Source organism: Microtus ochrogaster, chromosome 8, assembly GCF_000317375.1.
Source record: "Microtus ochrogaster isolate Prairie Vole_2 chromosome 8, MicOch1.0, whole genome shotgun sequence".
Lineage (NCBI taxonomy): Eukaryota > Metazoa > Chordata > Mammalia > Rodentia > Cricetidae > Microtus > Microtus ochrogaster.
In genome coordinates this window covers 67,959,402-67,981,259 of record NC_022015.1, presented here as the reverse complement: position 1 = coordinate 67,981,259, position 21,858 = coordinate 67,959,402, and the positions used below count along the sequence as shown (strand labels likewise).

Genomic DNA, 21,858 nt, shown 5'->3' with positions numbered 1-21,858 from the left:
CAAATGTTAGCTTCTTAAGGGGAGGGTCCTTTTCAGTAACCCCCGGGGTTAGTGCATTCGTGCCCATTGAACCTTGAATATAGGTTGCAAGAATAAAATCTCAGTGCCAGTCAATCAGAGTGGTGCAGCCTATAATCCCAGAGGCTGAGTCAGGAGGATAGCCTGGGGGTGTGTATGTGGGGGCATACCTGTAATCTTAGCGTTCAGGAGGTGGAGGTAGGAAGATGAGAAGCTCAGGGTCATCCTTGGTTACACAGTGGGTTTGAGACCACCCTAGAATACATGAGCATCTGTCTAAAAAATAATTTAAAAAAAAAATTAGTAGCCGGGCGGTGGTGGCGCACGCCTTTAATCCCAGCACTCGGGAGGCAGAGGCAGGCGGATCTCTGTGAGTTCGAGACCAGCCTGGTCTACAGAGCTAGTTCCAGGACAGGCTCCAAAACCACAGAGAAACCCTGTCTTGAAAAACAAAAAACAAACAAACAAAACAAAACAAAACAAAAAAAATTAGTAATAGGGTCTCTCTCGCAAGGCTGTGAAGATCGAATGAAAAAATAGGAAACATTAGGCACCTGTCTGGTAGAATAGAACCAGAGTGGCAGCGTCATGAGCAAGATTTGATGGATCCAAATGTCTTACATATGTTAACCATGTGAATAATTACATTCCCCCAAAGGAGAACTACTGTGCCATTTTACAGATCGTCAAAGGGTACAGGGTTTAAGAATTTATATATAGCCAGGACACACTGGCTGCTGGTTTATGCTTACTGTTCCTCTCAAGCTCCCTGTGGGTGAATCCTTAGAGAGGCCACAGGACCGGGAGTCAGGACGCACTCGCGTCCAGCCCAGGGCTGAAAGGGTTAGCGGGTGCGCGCGCGCGCGCGCGCGTTCCCCGGAGTATCCGCAGGCGCGCGCCCCGCTCCCAGGGACGCAGACTTGGCGGCGGGCTCTTCCTCGCCTCCTCATTGGCGCACACGCCCCTTCCTGTCACGGCCGGCCAGGCCCCGCCCCCTGGGCGCTGCCGGAGTGGACGGTTCCAGGGCATGCTAATGAGGGGCTGGCCGCCGCCGCCCATTGGCCGGCCGCGGAGTGTCGGTGAAGTCAGCTCGGAGTAGCAGAAAAACAGAGCGGGGCTGACTGCAGCGTGGAGCGCGAGCCGGGCTGGACGCGCGCAGCCCTCGCCGGAGACCCGCGAGGTAAGCGGGCGGCGGCTGCGCTCTCCGGAGGTGGCTCCCGGGCGGGCGCAGCGGGCCCCCGGAGCGGCGCCTTTGTTCCGCTCGCGCGGAGGAGGTGCTTTTAAAGGGCCAGCTGTTAGAGGGACCTGGGGGGCCCCCTCCCCCAGAGCATCCCGGGTGGCCACCGGGGGACCTCTGCCGAGCTGTGCCTTCAGGCTGCTCCGTGTGTGTCCCCCCCCCCCCCTTTTTCATCCCTTCAAAGAAAGTTGCTAGGACGCAGGGAGCTTGGGGGATTCCAGATTTCTTTATGTCTTTTCGGTTTGGGTAGGTGGAGGTAAGTGCGATCATGGCCTCTGCTAGGAGGGAATGTCCGCCCGCTTCGGGCTGGCTGCAGTGTGGGTGGATGGAGACAGGAGATCGCGGGTGGGTTTGTGCTGGAAAGTGAAACTGCCGAGGGTCTCCTCCGCGGCGGCCAGAGGAGGAAGGAGGGAGCGAGCGGCGGGATGGAGGCATCTCAGGTGTGTTCATTCATCAGCACCACCACTCCCCACCTCCCCCCGCGCCCCATCTCCAAAGCCGAGGGCGGCGGGATGGGCGCAAGGACTACGCTGCTGGCCCATACCCGCGTGTACCCGCCTGTACCCGCATGTAGTGGGTGTGTGTCCGGGGATAAGGTACTTCAACTCACCGCCCAGGCTCCTTCATCCTTCCAGTGGATGACAGCTTCTCTCTCGCAAGGCAGTCCATTGCCAAAGGGACAGAAGGCTACTCCATTCTATTTCCCGGGCAGTCCTTCCCGGCTTTCCAGCGTGGTTTCCTTGATAAGCGGTAGTGACATTCAAGATAGAAGGAAAAAGAGGCTTAAAGTCATTATGGTCCTTTGAAGGGCGATGTGCTGTCGAATTCTGTATCCTGGTGCCTCTGCTTGTCGTACTACGGCTTTGAAATTCATCAGAGCATGCTTTTTTTTTTTTCCGGGCAGACAGAATTTATTATGCATTGCTACATAAAAGCAGAAGGGATTCCTCTGAGCAGGCTCATTTCATCCAGTCCGAGGGTTTTCCTGGCATGTTCTGGATGAGCCTTTAGATTTTTGTTTGAATCGCTGAGCTCTGGGATGCCCTTGCTGTCACCGGGCCAGCCTACTGAAATGGCTCAAATTGATTTCACTGACAGTAGGTGGGAGGTCCATCTAGAGACATCATAGAACCTGGCTGGCATGTTAGGCCTCTGACTGCTTCTCCCCATCCTTCAGCTCCCCCCCCCCATACTGGTGTGCCCCTTTCCTCCCTAGGTGAAGGCCAGGAGTGGCTTGTCTGACCACATGCTTCTTTGATTTTTGAATGCCTCTGTTTAGATTTGAGTGTGTGTTTTTGGTTGGAAAGATAGCTTGGTGGTTACTGAAGGGTGGATTAAAAGTGGGGTGGACAACAGAAGTGAACATTGGTGTCAATGACAGAAGACACACAGACACATGTTTGGAGATTTCTGTAGCTTCAGCCTTTGGGGAGTGAGATGTCTACAGAGTGAGGTGTGTGTGTGTGTGTGTGCACGCGCGCGTGTGTGTGGTGTGTGTGTCTGTGACTGCGAGGGGGAGGGGTGGAGAAGGAAGAAACTGCCAACAGTTTTCTGCCCCACCCTCCTGCTACTGCCTTAAATAACTTCGTGCCAGCCCTACCCTGTGGTCTCCTTTTTGAGCCTGAGGGGAAAGGGTGGTCTTTTGGGCCACTCTTCCTCAGGTCATCTTTGGAGGTTAGGGAAGGGTTAGTTCTTAGGGGGGGTGTCAAAGATGGTGTATTTCTCAGCTGAGACCCTGTGATAACTGTCTGGTGACTTCTCTACAGGCAATTAGTAACTGAAATGAAGTACTTTTGACCCTGTGGGGTGAAGGACCACCTTCCTCATCTGTGGAATCCCCCATTCCCTGCCCCCGGGGTTGTTGGCTCTGTTTTCCTCTTCCCTGCTTAATAGAGTTTCTGTAAACTTTTTGAAGAGATTGGGATTATTGGGATGGGGTTAGAATGATGGCAAAGAAGAAAAGAAAATTGCTTCTTCCTGGCAGAACAAAGACCTGTTCAGCTCTTCTTTTTCTTTTCTGAAATAGAGTGGGGTGCAGATAGCAGAGTGTGGAAGGATGGGGCCCAGAGAAGAGGGCTTTGTCTGTGTGGCACTGGTAATGACCTGGTCACCCCAGCTCTACTCTCTCTGGACTGTTCTCTCGCTGTGGAAGCAGAGCGCACCCACTGGCAATTTAGGATTTAACTGCTCTGTCATTGAAGGAGGAATGGATGACCCAAAGAAGAAGAAGATGAAAAAAAAAAAGATTTGGTGGAAGAGCTTGGACCAGAACCGGCACAGCCCTAGCTTTGGCTCTGGCCAGCACCCTCTGGGCCTTGGATTTGCGCTTTATTCTGTGTTCTTGGGAAAGTGGGTGGCTTTAGAGCAATGACTTTCTAGGGTTCCCCTTAGCACTACGTAATTTAAATTCACAAGTACATTTTGTGATGGCGATTTTAGATCCTTTCCTGTTTGGTGGTTGGATGTTAAATTCTCAGGATTTAGCAACAGGACTAAAAAAGCACTTTGAAGCTCGGGCCTCTGTTGGATTCAGACTACCTTTTTCTTGATTGGTACGATTCATGTGGTTTTAGAGTACATAAATAATTCAGAATGATCCCGAGTGAGAGAGGCAGGCCTTAGAGTGAGTTGGCGTATGGGGGAGGGTAGGATGGGACGACAGATTGCCGAGGAAAGGGCGTTTCTGTAATTCATTCTCTCCCCATCTATGTTTTATTTATGATTGCGCAGGTGAACATTTAAATGTTGGGAACATGGGGAGGGGACCTCCCCCTATGATTGCTCCATTCAGCAGCCCTCACTGAGGAGTGAGTGTTGGGAGGCTTGACCATTTGTCTGAGGTCACAGCTAGAAGATGCAGATGGGGCTGTGAGTCTGGGTCTCATGCTGTGGAGGGAAACTCTCCCTTTTGTGAGCGGAGCCTAAGAAGGGAGGGAGAAGAGTGAGGAGGAGGAAACAAGAGATGAAGAGGAAAAGCCATAGCGTCAGCCTTTGGAGCCAAGAGTAGAGCATTCCTGTGTCCTTGGAGTGGAGCGTGAAGTAAGGAACAGAGCCCCTTTGCTTAGCCGTGTGTGTGTGTATGTGTGTGTGTGTGTGTGTGTGTATGCATGTATGTGTGTGTGTGTATGAGTGTGTGTATATGTATGTGTGTGTATGTGTGTATGAGTGTGTGTATATGTATGTATGTGTGTGTATATGTATGTATGTGTGTGTATGTGTGTGTATGCATGTATGTGTGTGTATATGTATGTGTGTGTGTGAGTGTGTGTATATGTATGTATGTGTGTGTATGTGTGTGTGTATGCATGTATGTGTGTGTATATGTATGTGTGTATGTGTGTGTGAGTGTGTGTATATGTATGTATGTGTGTATGTGTGTGTATGCATGTATGTGTGTGTATATGTATGTGTGTGTGTGTGTGAGTGTGTGTATATGTATGTATGTGTGTGTATGGTACTGACAAGGTATTGAATACTGATCTTGCCTTAGACTCTCCCTGCTGACTCTCTGATTGTAGAATGAGTTTGAAGCTGCTTGGTTCAGAGCCTAGCAAGACCTTTAGCCAGAGCAGGCAGAACTTAAATACGCGGAGAGTCAGGTGTGCTGCTGGTGGTGCTGGGGAGAGCTGAACTTGGGTCCAATTCTGCTGAAATTCCAGTTTCTTTTTGATGTGTGTGTAGTTTTTTTTTTTTCTTTCAGCACAAAACTGAAGTTTTCCAGGGGATGAATCTCTTTTTAATGCAGGCAGCATTTTTTCCTCTGACTTCCATACATTTTATGAGAGAGCATTTCGTGTACTGCCTTTTCAGAGGAGCGACTTGGAGACAACTGAGCTCCTGACTTGGGGCTCATCTTCGGGAGGTGGGGAGGTTCTGGCCTGCAACCTTCACTGTGCTAAGCATCACAGCGTTCTAGTGAACAATTAAAGGGCAGTGAGCAGTGGATAACCAGAGCATTAACCATTCAAAGGCAAGGATAAAAGATGGTAATACTTTGAAGTCTGTGGCCCAAGCCACCAGCCACGAGTAGCAGGTCTTCCCTTGGCCAGCTCTCAGGCGCTGGGAAATCTTCCTGTGGCCCCTTCAGTCGCTCCTGTTTCTTTGTGAGGCCCTGCATCTTGTTGCTTTCCAGGCTTTTTTCTCCCTGCATCTCCTTCCTCCATCCTTTTCCTTTTTCCCCTTCCTGTTGTGTCCTTCTTCCTGCTCTCTCCCCTCATCCTCTTAGTAATATATCTTTGTAGTGTCTTTTAATGTATTATTGTCTCATTAAAATTTCATGTTCTCTGTTCTTAATTTAAAAGCAGTTTAGTCTTTTGGAATGTATATGTATTTCACACACAAAACAAAAAGCAAACCTAATTAAACTGCTTTTTATTTCTGTGTGGCCTTCCATTGATTTTCCTCTCCCCCTTCTTGTCTGTGGTCAGTAGTGGCTCTTTCTAGAAAAAAAAAAATTCCCCCAAGGTCTCTGTCATGTGGTTATTGTTTTAAAAACAAAACCAGCTACAACAGTAGAAAAAGTTTCCACCCTTATATTGTGAGCCACCAGGGACACCCTGTCCCAAGAGATGTATCCTGTTTCTTGACTTCCTTCAATGGCAGAATTATCATTAATGTGTTTTATAAGAAGGCTTAGACTGGATGGGTGCTGATGGTGGATATGAGTCTGGTAATGCTTAGGGGTAGGAAGCTGGCAGGCTACTGCCAAGAGAGTCCATCCAGGGAGAAGTTAGTCTGATGGTTTCTTGTTTCCCAGGCTACACCAACCCTACTGGCTATAGCAGGATGCAGAACCGTTTAGAAAAAAATAAGATACTATCACCTTTCCCATGAGTGTTGAACTCAGGGGTATCCTGTGCCCACCTTGGGCAGAGCCACACACCAGCAGGTTGCTGGTGGGAAATTCTAGATGTTGTGATGGAAGTGTGTTGGTGAGCATCATAATATCCTTCTGTAAGACTGAGTCTTTTAAAAATTTCATTTATTTTATTATATGTGTATCTCTATGTGTGTGTCTGTGTGCATATATGTACATATGTATGCAGATACCCTTGGAGGCCAGGAGAGGGCGTCAGATCCCTGGGAGCTGGAGTTATATGCAGTTGTGAGTCATCTAACATGGGTGCTGGGAATTGAACTTAGGTCCTCTGCAAGACTGGGAAGCGCTCTTAACTACTGAGTCATTTCTCCAGCCTTAAAATTGAGTCTTAGGGCTTAGTCGTCAGGCACTTCAATATCTAAAGGGATCCTCAAAAGCAAGAAAGTACCTTGAAGTCTCCAATTTTTCTACTAGAAATCTGCCTGAATTTTGTGTTCAACTCTATAACATCTGTGCTGTTTTTAGTGTAAACATATTTAAATTGCTTTGCTGATGGACCAGGAAAGTGTTGTGTTTATCTTGAGTTTGCTCCAAGTGCTCACAGTAGTCTATAACTGAGCTGGAGATGCCGGGAGTAGGGCAGACTCAAACCTGTTGGTGTTGAGAACTACCCTCCAGCCTTACCTGCTGGTTCTACATCCTCAAGGCCGGACTCTTCTCATGCTAAGATTTGTTCCCTCTCCAGTGGCCTTTGTGTTTCTTTGTAGTACCTTCTACTTCTGACTCCTTCATTCTGAGAGACATGCATTTCTTTCTCTGTTCTTCTGTTTCTGTTATTCTTGTTGGCTTCCTGGTCTTCTTCTATATTGTGAGCTCTGGAAAGAGAGGGGAGTTTGTATCTAAGTGTTTTACACCCCCCCCCACACACACTGTAGTATTAACTACAAGAAACATGTGAAGGTTTATAAAGAAGGCAATATCATCTTGGTAACCCATCCCCTAGAGTCAGCTGCTGAGTAGGGTTTTCCTTTGCTGTGGGAACAAAGCCTCATAAACTCAGTGATGTTCAGCAACCCAGGCTTAGGTTAGCTTCTTTTAGGAATCTGAGACGGTCTCACAGGGTTAAAATCACAGTGCTAGCAGGACCGTGCTTGCTGTGAGAAGAGCCTGTTTGCCCACTGATGCCATCTTTCAGAAGCTGCCTGCATTCTCTACTCAAGCCTGTCTTCCTGGTCTTCAAAGTCCATGTCTTAGGATTTCTGTTGCTGCGGTGAAACATCATGACCAAAAGGCCAGTTGGGGAGGAAAGGCTTTATTTGCCTTATATTTCCTCATTGTTCATCACTGAAGGAAGTCAGGACAGGATCTCAAACAGGGCAGGAACCTGGAAGCCGAAGCTGATGCAGAGGCCCTGGAGGGGTGCTGCTTATTGGCCTACTCCCCATGATTTGCTCAGCCTACTTTCTTATAGAGCTTAGGACCACCAGCCTAGGGATGGTCCCAGCCACAATGGGCTGGGTCCTCCCATTTCAATCACTAATTAAGACAATGCCCTACAGACTTAACTACAGCCTGATCTTATGGAGGGATTTTTGTTCTTTCTTTTTCGAGCTAGAGTTTTCTGTATATTGCTGACTGTCGTGGAACTCACTCTGTAGACCAAACTGGCCTTGAACTCAGAGATGTGCCTGCCTCTGCCTCCTGAGAGTGCTGGGGTTAAAGGTGTGCATACTGCCTTGGAGAGATGTTCTTAATTGAGTTTCCCTTTTCTCAGGTGACTTTGCTCATGTCAAATTGACATAAAACGAGCCAGCCCAGCCAGTGCCAGTGATGTCTGAGCCATTCTGCCATTGCTTGGCTCTGACGGGTCTCATTGATGTCTGTTTCCCACTCTGTCTGTAAGGAACTTGGTGATTATTGTGGGCTGCCTGGATAATCTAGGACAGTCTCCCATTTTAGCACCAGTTGGTTAGCATTTTTTAAAAATACAGATTTCTTTCCCTTTATTTATCATCCCTGCCGTCATCCCCCTCCTCCCCCCGCCCCTGATCCATGTTAGTTTGTGCATATGCACGTGTGTGTGCAGGTGCCTACAGGGGCCAGAAGAGGGTGTTGGATCCCCTGGAATAACAATTATAGGCAGTTCTAAGCTGTTTGATATGGGTGCTGGGGACCGAACTTTGGTTATTTTGAAAGAGCAGTAAGTGTGCTTAACTGGCGAGCCACCCCTCCAGCCCCCCTAATTACCGGTCTTGATTCCATTGGCAGCCTCCGTTCCCCTTTGCCACATAACTAAACATGTTCCTAGTATAGGAGCTGAGGATCTGGACACCTTTGAGGGACAATCATTTTTCCCATTATAGTTACTTTATACCCTTTATTATTTTTCCTGATATTGTTTAATTCTCCTGATAATATTTCTCCCCAGCCTTTCTTTCCCATCCTTTCAATATGGCAGCATCACAGGTTTTAGTTACATTGGCACTTAATACTTGTATTGTTTTGACTGAGCAAACAGTGTTTATGGTTGAGCCTTATAATATACTTTAATGGCTCTATCTTATGTAATTTACTGACTTAATGGCCTTACCGCTTCAAGTTAGTTTTTTTAACCCCCAAAGCCTTACACAACAGTTTAAAAACATCTCTGTGTTCTCATGTGTTGGTTTTTAATCTGTCACATACCCCCCACCAGCCTTCCTTTCGAGAGCCCTCCACCCTTCTCCACTGTTCTTCATTGCTGACCTGTAGGCCTGTGGCCTGACTCCTGCTGGAATTAGTTCATGGGTTGCTACCTCTGTTTGACCTTTGGCTTGTTCTTCCAGAAGTTTCTGAAAGAGGGTTTGTGAGAACTGATTACTTCAAACCTGCATACACTACATAGTCTTAATTCTTTTCTAGTACTTGATTGGTGGTTTGGCTTATCTAAAATTTTTGGTTGAAAGGCATTTTCTATTACAGTTTTATTTATTTTTATTCTTTCTTTTTTATTTTTATTTTTTTTTTAAAGACAGGTCCCTGGCTGGCCTGGAACTCACTATGTTGACCTAGCTGACCGTGAACTCACAGGGATCTGCCTGCCTCTGCCCCCCACGCCCCACCAGTGCTGGAGTTAAAGGTGTATGCCACCACACCCGACACCTCCATTATAGAATTAAAGGGTGCCAATATTGAGGCTGAAAATTAGTATACCATTCTTATTTTTGATCATTATGGGGCCCTTATTAATATTTAGGATGTTTTCTCATTTCCTGTATTTGGAACTTCCTTGTTTTAAACATCATTGGTCTAGGCCAGGTATGATAGCGCATGCTTGTAATCTCCACACTTGAAAGGCCTGGGGATCAGGAGTGCAAGGCCATCTTCAGATACATAATGAGCTCCAGGCCCTCTTTACTAGAAAAGCCCCGGCTCAGATCCACAGGGGAACATAGGAAGCTGCACTTTACTATGCTATTTTGGTGAAGGCTTACATCCTTCAAAGTATGAAAATTTTCCTACATATTAATATTCAGTTTTATTTTCTTCATTTTTCTGTATTTGGTTTTGGAAGTCCTGTTAATTAGACTTCCAGGATTGAGTTCATAATTTGAAAAGCTTTAATTTCTCGTTTTCTTTTTTATTATTTTTATATTTTGAGGAGTATCTGTATCTTCAACCCTTTTCAGTTCTTAAATATCTATATTCATGTTTTTACATGACATATGTGTACATGTTTTATTTCCTAAGACTGCCTTAGTTCCTGCAACATTACCCTCCCTCTTTTTCTCCCCCTTCTTCTCCCTCCCTTCCCTCCATGTTCTAGGCTGGACTTGAACTTCAGATCCACCAGCCTGTCTCCTTGCTGGCATTACAGATGTTCTTCAAATGTCTGGCTCCTTTATTTTTACTTTTGATTGCTTTCGGAAAATTTCTGCTGATCTTTATAACGTCTTTGTTTCTTCCAAGTCCCCGTTTCTGCTTTTTTTGGTTGCAGTGTTTCCCATTGGAGCCATCTTTCCATGTTTGCTGATCCTTGCTTGTTCATTTATATTTTAAGATGGACAGGCATCTGTGGGACATAGCGGAACCTGTTAATTTCCTTGTGGGGTCATCCCACAGAGAATCTTTTTATTTAGCTCCACAAATAACCTAGGTAGCAATAGATATTTCTGGGGCTTTCCTACCGAAGGTTTTCGTGGATAGGGTTCAGCCTGCTCTCTCTCTCTCTGATGTGTGTGTGTGTGTGTGTGTGTGTGTGTGTGCATCAGATGGAGTGGGCTATAGTTATCTTGTTTTCTCTGAAGGCTTTCACTCAATTGCACTGTCTTCTAAGAGATACCTCCCTTTTGCTGGGTCTGAGTCCTCTGCTGACTGACAGTACCACCTGAGTACCTTCAAGAAAGGAACCCGGGTCTGATTGCTGTTTGTATGAACTTTCAGAAAGTAAGCTTTGTTCTCTATCCCTGTCCTGCTTCTACCCTTCCAATCACCGATGCCCCTGGTTTCCCAGCACTCCTCAGGTTCTCTGCCAGGGGTTGGCCACTTGTTTTGTGGTTCCTTTCCCAGCTGGCACTTAGAGTAGACATAGCTGATCCCAAGTCAGCTGCTGTGTGGTGATCAACTGTGTCTCTCTGGATTCTGCTGGAATAGCTTGGGTGGTGCCGTTATTTTCTTTTCATTAAGAAACAAGCTTCTCTTTTGTTCTTTTAGTGGTATTTGAGGAGAAGATAGAAGACAAAATGTTCGGCTTTTTTATTTTATCAGAAATTTATTTCATCTCTTTAGCCAAGCTGTTAAACTTATGCTGCCTGATACTGAGTATTTGTCCAAGAGATACCCACCCTACACATACCTTTGTGGTGCTATGAACCAAGGGCTTTGGGTATGCTAGCAAGTGCTCTTCCATGTAACCCCAGGCCTGAGATGGTTGCTAAACAATTTAATGCATTTTTTTAAGACAGTAGACATTAGACTTCCAGACAGACCCAAAGATGCAATTTTACAAAAATAAATAATGGTTTATTTTGCAATGGACGTGATCACAGGCAGCAGATACTGCCTGCTCTCACATGATATAGAAAGAAAAAGTACCATGCAACACGGTCATGGAATGTTGGCATCATGAATGGCGAGGCTCAGGAGCTGTATTTTGCCCTATAAGTAGCAAGATGAATTACCTCGAGAATCTATTAACCTATCTGGGTCTCAGTTGACTCATCCCACTTGGTCGGGTGGTGGCTTAGTTCCAGTGCTGAGGAGCTGCTGTGTGCAGAGCCTGTGTGTTGGATAGTTTGACACCAGCTTGTCACAAGCTAAAGTCACCTGAGAGGAGGGAATTAAGAAAATGCCTTCAGGCCAGGAGGCAGAGACAGAGGGATCTCTGTGAGTTCAGGCAGCCTGGTCTACAAAGTGATTTCCTGGGCAGCCAAAGCCCTATCTTGTGTGTGTGTGTGTGGGGGGGGGGAGACAGGGTAGGGTGGGGTAGATAAGAAAAGAAAATACCTCCTAAGAACAGGCTGTAGTCAGTCCTGAAGGGCATTTTCTTAATTAGTGATTCATGGGGGAGGGGAGTGCCCCTTGTGGGTGGTTCTATCCTTAGGTTGGTGATCTTGGGTTCTTATAAGAACACAGGCTGAGCAAGATATGATGAGCAAGCCAGTAAGCAGCACCTCCTTATGGCCTGTGCACTCTGCATCTCCTACCTCCAGATTCCTGCCCTGTTTGAATTCTTGCTCCAACTTCCTTCAGTGATGGGCGGTGATAAGTGTAAGTCAAGCAAACCTCTTCCTCCCCAGCTTGTCTTATGGTCATGGTGTTTTGTCACAGCAGTAGAATCCTAAACTAAGACAGCATGGTGTTAGGGTTCTTCCAGAGGTTACTGCTTGGGCAGCCATGTAGTGTTTTGCATGTTCATCTCTTGTGATATATCATAAGCTCTACAGAGTTTTCTCAGAGAAAAGGTCTCCATGTTGGGGTCCTGCTGCTCATTTCCTGGCCACTCATGCCGCTGAGAAGTTCAGATGCGTTGATACTAAGGTCGGTGGAGATAGCGGTTCAGGATGGCAGCCCTGACCTTAGAGAACTCTAGCCGAGTTGTAGTCATGGACTTGTTCAATGAGCCCACATTGTTATCATGTAAGATGGATGTCATCTTAACTCTGACAATGAATTACATATAGAGATTAGATATAGATAGAGATTACATATAGGTAAGTGTTTAAAAACACTTAAGGGCTTTTTTATAACTTACTTTGGCTTTCCTAGACCTTTGAGCTATGTGCCAGGATTAGTAAGTGGAAGTTTGAGGGGTTGATTGGCTCCACTGAAGACCTTTTATGGTGTGGGTGGTTCCCTGACAGATTGCCTGGGGAGACCTGAGGCACCTTTTCAGAAAACGCTCTCCTTCTACTGACAGGAATGCTCGAGAATCAATACCTGTAAGGGAGATGAAATATTACTGAATCACCTGGAAAGAGCTTTGCTTTTTATTTGCTCAGTGGATAGTCTTGAGCGCCAGGGAACATAATGGGTTCTAGGAATACAGTGTCAAAGGGAAATGACACCTGCTCTCCTGGCACTTACAGACTAGAGTCCAGTTGTCCAGCGTGGTGGCCACTAGCTGTTTGTGACTATGTAAACTCATTTAAATGGACTACCTTTATAAATTGGGTTTCTCGGTCACATGTGGCAGAGTTGAATGTTCAGTGTCTCTCTGTGCTTGGTGACCATTCTGTGGATAGCCCAGGATAAGAATGCTTGCCTCATTTCAGGCAGTTCTTTCAGGCAGACTGGACTGCAGCCCTAAGACTCGAGTTTCTCTACCATATGTCTGTGACTAGCTTGCTCTGTAGTAAAGACAACAGACGCACAGAGAGTCGTTTGCTTAAGGGTACGAGGCTGGATGAACTAAGCTGGGACCAGGTCTCTCCTTGCTGAGTGTGGCTCTCTCCTTGTGGGATGCAGGGGTGGAGCGTGAGTAGGAGTGTGGACTCTGTTCCCAGGACACTTGGTTCAGGTCTTGGCTCTGCTGCTTCCTAGGTCCTGACTGAGCCCCAGAGCAACCCAGTTTCCTCAGCTGTGAGAATAAGAAGACTTCAGGGAAGAGGGTTAGATGATTCAATCATGCAGGTGTTAGGACCTGGGCACAGTTGTCACAGTTGTCACAGTAAATACTGGTCAGAGTCATTATTGAAACAGAGTCTCCTGTAGCCCAGGCTAGCCTCGAACTTCCTGATCGTCTGGGATTATAGGCAGGCCTTCATGTTTAGTTTTATGTGGTGCTCACGTATCCTAGGCAACCATTTTTGAGGGGAGCACCATCCTCAACCCACTGATCACTTACAGAGAATGAAGCAAGGGCAGAAGTTATAGAGTTCACAAGGCTTCTCTAAATAGGAGACTGGAGACTGGGAAAAGAAACTGTCAGGGGAAGCTGTGTTTCTAGACCCATTGACCTCCTGGAGCAGGGCAGAACTGGAGATTTCAAAGCCAGGGGCTGCTTTGAATCCTCAAGTTGGTCACTCCTACCCTGGATCTTTTTCTGTCTCCTTCTTCCTGATTTGCCCCACCTAATTCTGACCTTTCTCTTGTTTTTGCCGGTTCCTCCTTCTGTCTCTGTCCTCTGGGAAGAGTGGGGTCACATCATACGCTAAAACAGAAATCCGCACTAAAGGAGTTCAGATGAGAGAAGTGACAGAAGTTGGGTCATTTAGCTGTGGGGGTTTGATCTGTTCTCCAGGGTTTCAGGACTTGGTGATGTCATTCTCGTGAGTGCCTCATCTTGCCAGCAGGCCTAACTAAAGTAGCACACGGAATAAAGAGAAAGTTCTGATGTTGGTCTCAGGGATGGTAGGGAGAGCCCTGCTTATATATGGAACTTAGTTTAGGAAGTGTTCTTCAGATGGTGGGCAGTGCACAGCCGTAACCCCAGAACTGGATTGCAGTTTAGGTTAGCTACATAAATACACATACACACACACACACACCAACAACAGCAAACACATATACATCAAAAAATAAAACAACAGCAACAACAAACCCTACTCCCACAACAAAAAACCAAACCTCTAATATGGTTAGGGATGTAGATGAGTTGCCTAGCATGTGTAGGCCCTGGCTATGAACCCCAGCACCTCTGCAGTCTGATTTCATTCATTAAGCAGGTGTTGTTGAGGAGGTTATGCAGGGCTCCACCCTCATAAGTTTAGAATAGGGTCCTGGCTCCCCTGGCAGGCAACTAACAGTGCGTTCCTGGTAGTGAAGGAGGATAGCTTTATTTGCTGTCACAGAATGGAAGTGGGGAGATTCAGGCAGGGAGGGCACTTTAGACATGCCTGGAGGATGTGGCATCATGTCTCACCTAGGTTGGGAGCATAGGGCAAACAGCAGGTCCAGTGACGTGTCTGAAGCACATGTCTGTAAGTGGCTGACCCAGCACTGACCTGTGAGGAGACTGTTCCCGACAACCTGAATTCTCCGTGTGGGGAAGGCATACAGGCTGCCTGAGTGCTGAAAGCTCAGCCTGTGACTGGCTGTCAGTCCATTCCCATGTTCTCCTTGGGTAGGAGGTGGGCACTCTGGCTTATATGTGGCAGCTATAAAGGGAATGGCTGTTTAGTAGATTCTGGAATTGCCCTTCTGCTCACAGGTCAATATGAATGCTTATTACTCATTTATATGGAACCTCATGCATTGATTATTGACAGCAGCCTGCAGGCTGACCTTTGAGCTTGGTTTCCCAGTACGAAAGGTCATACAGTGCAGAATCTAAACAGTGTCTCCTATTGCCTAGAGTCTGTGTGGTACCTGTATGCCCGAACAGTTTCCTTCTCGGGTATACAAATAGGTGATTCATTTGCAGGTTGCACTTCTCTGCTTGGAGTGTGTCTTTAGTCAGGGCAGTGCCAGTGTTGGGTGACTGCCTCCCGTGGGCACAGGGTATTTATTGGTCAAGGCTTGTATTTGATTTAGCAAGTAGAGTTGGAAATGAGGGCATCTCCTCAGTGTGTTGTTCTTAGGGAATCTTTCCAAGACCAGTACAGCGCAGACACTGCAGGCTCTCCTGCACTTGGCCTTGCTTCCTAGACAGTGGGCATGGCAGACCATGACAGGCAGGATCTTGAGGGTAGGGATGAGGTAGGGAAGGGCTGCAACAGGAACTGGGAGATCTGAATCGCTGCCCCAGTGGCCTGGTCAGCAGAGATCTGGGTAGAGAGGCTAAGGCCAGAGTAGGATCTGTGTTTAAGCAGAACAAAGAGAATAGAGGCCCTGGAGAAAGCAAAATCCCAACAGGGACCGAAATTAGAGTCGCTGGAGGAAACTGGGAGAACCTCAGGCTTCCGCACGGTTTGGTGGTGACTGCTGGACGTAAGATCGCCAGGCCCACAAACCCCGACCAAGGCAGTGGTAGGCCTTTTCGGACCGTTTCGTGTTTGCTTTGTGGGACCTGGTGCGTAAGTGAGCCAGCGCTGGCAGGTGTGAGGGGGCGAGGCCCCTTGGGGAACGGGAAATATTAGTCATCCCAGCGCACTGATAGAAGATATGTGCCTTGTCAAGACAGCTGCTGCAGGAGGCCCCACGGCTGCCAGCCAGCCTGCATGGCAGTCCACGTTCTTGGTTTTATCTTTAATTATTAAAGTTCTGGGCTATTTCAATGCTCACCTGAAGCAGCTTTGTGAATAATTTCCCTTTCCTCGGCTCCAGTGGAGAGGGCGTTTTGTGGCCCGTGGTTCTGGATTCTGAAGGTGGCTCTTGCAAGGAAGCCTCAAGGAGGACAGGGCACCCTTGATTGCAGGGCACAGAGCTTGTGGGCTGCACTTGCTCTCAAGTTTATTTTGAGTGAGTCTTTAATTTCGGGAATATAGCGTTTCTTTTTACCACGGGCCAGGCAGAGAGATTGCTGTCGGAATATGTAAAACACTTCATTAACCTGCCAGGAGCCTTTGATTGGTTGTACCTATGACAACCTGTATAGTTTTCCAGGGTCTTTTAGGAGCTCCTGTGCTGCTCAGAAAAGATGGGGTAGGAAGTCTATGGGTGCCCAAGGGCTTCTCTGCTCTGCTTTACCTTGAAGTTGGGGTTAGGGTAGGGCTGAGCTATTCCTTGAGAGGTTGGAGGTTGGGAGTAGACTGGCAGCGAAGGCTCCTTGGCCTCAGGTACTCTTTCCCCCTTCCCTGTAGCCCCGCTCATCCTCAGACCTCACCTGAAGCAACATGCGCTGGAGGGAGACCTCCTTTGACCCTGCAAACTAAGTTAGCTTCTTAGCCTCTCATGGTTCTGTAGCTCTGGACAAAACATTCTTCACAGCAGCTCTCTCAGCTGCCCATCCCACCAGTCTGTTGGCTCCATGAAGAGAGTGGCAGGGCCATGTCTTGTCACCATCACGAACCCTCGCAAGTGTCTGGTTCACAGAGGGTGCTCTGCTTTCTGTAGTGTAAATGAGTTCATTTGATTGTTTGCTAAGTTTTGGGTTTTGCACAAGATCCCAAGAAAACAGAGGAATGATACCACCACCACCACCACCACTATCAATAATAAATCAACAACCCTGCTTTCCTCAACTGACATCTCAAGATATCCACTGAAGTACAGGGAAAAAGGGGTATCGGTTGAAATTCTGTTTATTCTTTAAAAGAAATTTATGGATTTCCTATTTATAGTAGTGCAGATTTTGTAATTAGCTCATAAATAAATATGCTTAAATCTATTTAATATTAATGGAAACTTTGGTGACTATTGCTCTCAGGAAGAGGTAGGCAAATGAAGACATTTTAACATCAATGTCTGATAGGCACTGGGCTAGGCAAGGGTGACATATGGACACACAGGAAGGGGTGGGAGCTGGCCCAGCAGCAGGCATTCCCAGGAGAAGACAGTAACTGGCATGTGCCATGGTGAGGTGTGGAAGGCTCAGAGTGAGGGCAAATACTATAATGAGGCTGGAGGGTGGGTGGAAGGCCTGCTAGGTGCCCTCTACTCTGGTTGGGAGTGTTTGGCAATAGGGAATACCAGATTACCAGATGGGAAAGGCTGGGCAGGACAGACCTGGACTGGTTGGGAAGAGAAGAATTGTGCAAAGGTGCGTTGGAGGTCATAGCACAAGGAGTATCTAGGATTCACAAGGATGGCAGTGTAGGGTAGGAGGGACCATGCTGTACAAATCAAATGTGCTCAAGCTCACACGGGTCCCTCTCTTCATCGCGAGGTGGAGGAGTTGCTTTTTTCTAAGACCCGCATCAGACCACTCTGTGAAGGTCTTATTTTTCTGTACCTAGCATAATTTTTTATCTTAATGTGACTTAGAACCCTTTTCTGGCCTACAACATTGCATATGAACAAGAAAGTGACTTACAGTATATGTAAGCGTGCATATTTAGTGTGCTTCCTTACCTGTGTAATCAAGCTCACTCTTCTCTTTTTGTTTTTGGTTTTTAAGCCCAGGACTTGAAGTAATTACGTAATTAGAATCCACATTGAGTGTGGCTAGATAAGGTGTAATTAAAGAAGAAAGCCTAATTTTGGAAGAATGATAAGAGGTCATTTGACTCAGTCTGGGCCCAAATCCAATCTTGGAAGAACAGTAAGAGGTCATTTGGATGTAGGGAGCTTGAGGCTACCCAGGAGCCCAGACTGGCCTGAGAGCTGGACAGATTCTGTTTCAGTTCACTGTGGAAGCCATTCAGTGGCATCCTTTTGGTACAGGGTATTATGGGAGGCCCAGCTGAGTCAGTACCAGAAGTCCTGGATTTCAGGGAGGACATGAGGGGACATGCTTGAGAACAATTAGGACATTCTAGGCAAAGAGATCAAGACAGCTGGGATGGCGGTAGGGGTAGGGTGGGGGTTTACAGGGCAGGTGCCTTAAGTTGTTCTTTGAAAGGTAAGGAGGAGTTCAAGTGCAAGGGCAGGAAGGACTTGGATATTTTGGGGATGAATGCCACGCCAAGGTTGGAGGTAGACGGGACATGGCAATGCTAACAGTGGTCATTTTGCGGTTTGGTGAGGTCATGCTTCTGTGACCCTGGCAGCAGAGTGACAGCAGGAGGCTGGCTGGGAGGCTGCTGGTGGTAATGCGGTGGTTCCTGGGTGGAGGAGTCATGTAGGGACCAGAGCAGGCTTCCTTGTGAAGAGATCTCAGAGTTTTGAAGGACCAGTAAGGTAGGGTAGGGAGAGATGGTTTCAAAAGGAGAGGGTGCAGTTGAAAGAGCTGGGAAAGCTGTTCTCACTGCAGCCCTGCCTCTGAATCGATGGAGAGACCTTGGATCAGTTCTTCCTTTCCAGAGCCTGTTAGGGTTTGGGCTTCGTTCAGACTCTGCAGTGATCACAGTCCTGGGCTCTGGGCAGGGGAGGATCTGGGGTGGAGACTTGTGGGGCCACTCCAGGGAGGTGAGAGAAGAAACCACATAGTCCTTTTCCTTGTCCTCCTGGAATGGGCAGGCGGCAGGGGAGGCACTCTGGCGATCAGGTTTGAGTCATCTTACATTTCAGGGTGCTCTTGACACTGACATAATGGGTCTGTAAACCTCACTGTACGGCAGTGTTGAAAATCGAGTGCTGCATTCTGGGGTGGAGCAGAGAAGGAGTTAATCTTCCTGAACTCACAGAAAGGAAATTGTTAGGTTAAGGACCTGCTGGACTTGCCACCTCCCCCAAGGCCAGTCTTGGGAAACTCATGGCCTCAATCTTGAGAACATCTGTGCAGAAGGCTTTCTGGCATAGGAGGACGTGGGCAGAGCCTCGAAGGATGAGGAGTGGAAGGAAAGAGAGGAGAGACTTTTCAGAGGAAAGGGTGGTTGGAGCTGTTCTGCAGGCCTTACTGTAGGGGTCCAGGAAGAAGGCAGGCAGGCAGGCAGGCAGGCAGGCAGGCAGGCAGGCAGGCAGGCAGGCAGGCAGGCAGGCTATGCTTTCTGTTTGCTTGCTTGCTTTCTAGCCTGGAGAGCAAGCTGACCTCAAACTCAGAGATCCTCTGGAGTGCTGGGATTAAAGGCATGTGCCACCATGCCCAGCATACTTTCCGAATACTCAGTGTGTATACTAGCTGTTTCAAGCGCTTTCCTGGTCTAACTTTTATAATTGTGATGGCTAATTTTGGTTGTTAGCTTGACACACTTGGGATGAGAGGGCCTTAGCTGAAGAATTACTTTTATCAGGTTGACCTCTGTTGAGCATTTTCTTAATTGCTAATTGATATCAAGGACCTAGCTCATGGTGGATGGTGCCACCCCGGGCAGGTGGAAGCTGAGCAAGCCAGGGAGAACGAAGCAGTAAGCAGCGCTCCTCCACAGTTGCTGCTTCCATTCTTGCCTCAGAATCCTGCCTTGGCTTCCCTCCATGATGGACTCTGACGTGTAAGCCAGAGGAAGCCTTTCTTTCCCAAGCAGGATTTGGTCACGGCGTTCTCTCCGAGCAACAGAAGGTGAACTGGGACAATAATCCTTTCATCATTTCTGCTTCTGTGATTTTCCTGTGCTGCAGATGAGGAAGGCTGTAGGATTGGAGGGAGGAACCTGTTTGTCTAGGGTCTTAGTGGTGTTTCGTTTTGTTTGGATTTCCAACTCCTGTGGCAATAAATACCTGGTATTCTGCTGGCTGCCTCGGAAATGTAGGGCAAAGAGAATTACTTGCCTCTGTGACCCTCAGGCCCAAGTTAAGCACTTACCTAAAACATGGCTGCAGTATTCCAGGATAGTTCAAAACCACAGCTGCCACTGCTGGGGGCATGCAGAGCTTATCATGGCTAGACCCGTGATTTACAGCTCGGGAACTGGGACACAGAAAGGAGAGAGGATACAGCGAGGTCAGGAGCAGGATGGAGATGAGAGGTGGAAGTCTGAAGATTGGTCCTTAGAGCTATTTTAAGGCTCCCTGTGGAAAGGTTTGTATTTAGACAACAATGGAAGCCTTTGTCCTGAGAGTTGGTGTGGGCAAGGGTTGTCTGCACGGTCCCCTGTTTGTGTGTGCGCGCGCATCGGTGTGTTTCCTTCGCTTTAACCTCAGATGCCTTTGAAGGCCGAAGGATTTCTTCAGACCAGAAGCTTTGAACAGGTGGAAAGTGCCTAGGAAGAAGGGGAGAGATCAAAAGCCCCAGAAATAGAAGAGTAAACTGTAGGCTTGGCTAAGGGAAGTTTCCAGTGATTGAACACTGTACAAAACAAACTTCATGTGTCATTTTTGGACTTTCCATGGCTTCACCGTAAAGTAGGTACTTCCCTCCTCCCCACCCCATAGTTTTTCAGATGAAGGAACTGAAATTAAGAGATTGTGTCGTCTTAGAATTTGTAAGATAGAGCCAGGCATCCAATCTGTGTGTGCTGGTCACTTTCCTGTCATTGGGATAAAATATCTGGGATAAGAAACTTACAAGGAGGAAAGGCATAGTTCAGCTCAGAGTTCCATGACGGTGTGGCCTTGTCAGCAAGGCCAGGGAGCACAGGATGGTGGAGGCACAGGAAGAGAGAAGCTAAATTGCTTATAGCAGCCCAAGACAGAAAGACAGTCTAGGGCCCAGTATCCTTTTTAAAGATATTCCTTTGTCCCTTTCATTGGGCCCTACCTCCAAGGATTCAACCATTCCCCAGTAGCACTGCAGGGTGGGTCTTCAACATGCCGGGTGGTGGTGGCACATGCCTTTAAACTTGGGGCAGAGGCAACTGGATCTCTGAGTTGGAGGTCAACCTGGTCTACAGAGCTTGTTCCAGCACAGCCAGGGCTACACAGAGAAACTCCATCTCAAAAAAGGAGGGGCAGGGGAGTTGGGGGAAGGGAGAATAAAGATCAGAAATAGAGTGGGGCCTGCTCAATCTAATACTCCACCTACCTGTACCCCCACACTATCTGCTGGACTGAGGATTGCAGTGGTTTGACCGTTTCAGGATGGACGGCACATTTAGGGAGGTTACTGTTTCTCAGTGACTCCCACTTGGGGTAATTGCACTTTAGGGGACAATATCTGGAGACTTTTGGGTTATTATAGTTTTGGAGGAGCCATTGGCATGTATTTCATCGTGATTGAGCATGTTCCTGATTTTCTTACATTGTATAAGACAGCTCTCTAGAACATGTGGAGGTTAAGAAACCCGGCCCACTGGGAGCTTGGGATTTTCAGCATGTATTGCACAGGTGAGCCGAAGGCCTGTCTGAGAAGCTTTAGCTTCAAGGACTTTTGCTGACCGGACTGGTTATGTGCAGTTTGGGCTTTTCCCTGTTCCGTGGAGGCCTGGTGTGATGGTGGTAGTAGTTGGAGACTTGGAAGCAAAGTTACAGCAAGGCATGAGAGCTTGTGTGGCCCAGGGCTGCACGTGAGCTGAGCAGGTGACAGGTGGGTAGGGTTCAGTCCAGGCTGCTGAGCATTGACTGGGCTACTTCTCTGTGAGTGTGGAAATAACTTGGATCCAGCTAGCTGTACTTTCTTTCCTTTATTAACGTGATGCCCTTATTACTCACCATTAGAGCTGTCTGAGAGGGCTAGGGATAGTTCAGTGGTAGAATGTATATATAGAGTGCTTGGGCCGTGGGTTTGAGCCCCAGCACTACAAAACCAACAAACCATACTCATTTTAGACTAAGTAAGTAGGATTCTTTCATGTTAAATTTTCACTCAGTATTTGTTTATGGGGTGATCAGCATGTGTGGGGGTCTCTAATTTCATGGCTTTGTGGAATGAGAAATATGGTTCTGGTCCATTACTCTGTCCATCTCCAGTAGTGTGCACATACACATATTTAGGCAACTCTCTCTCTCTCTCTCTCTCTCTCTCTCTCTCTCTCTCTCTCTCTCTCTCTCTCCTCTCTCTCTCTCTCTCTCT

The 21,858-nt window shown here is 47.5% G+C and overlaps 1 protein-coding gene across 11 annotated transcripts in view; it reads left to right on the top strand.

The window, feature by feature from the left end:
- The first annotated feature begins 1,062 nt into the window (after positions 1–1,062).
- Sorbs1 (sorbin and SH3 domain containing 1) overlaps positions 1,063–21,858 on the top strand; it is a 224,156-nt gene continuing 203,360 nt past the window's right edge. For 3 of the 11 annotated variants that reach the window (XM_026781545.1, XM_026781546.1, XM_026781544.1), the window contains exon 1: positions 1,073–1,198. The gene's annotated coding sequence lies outside the window, so the exon portion shown is untranslated. Of the gene's footprint in view, positions 1,199–21,858 lie in introns of all 11 variants that reach the window. The other 8 variants (XM_026781543.1, XM_026781542.1, XM_026781547.1 and 5 more) reach the window with 5 other exon arrangements.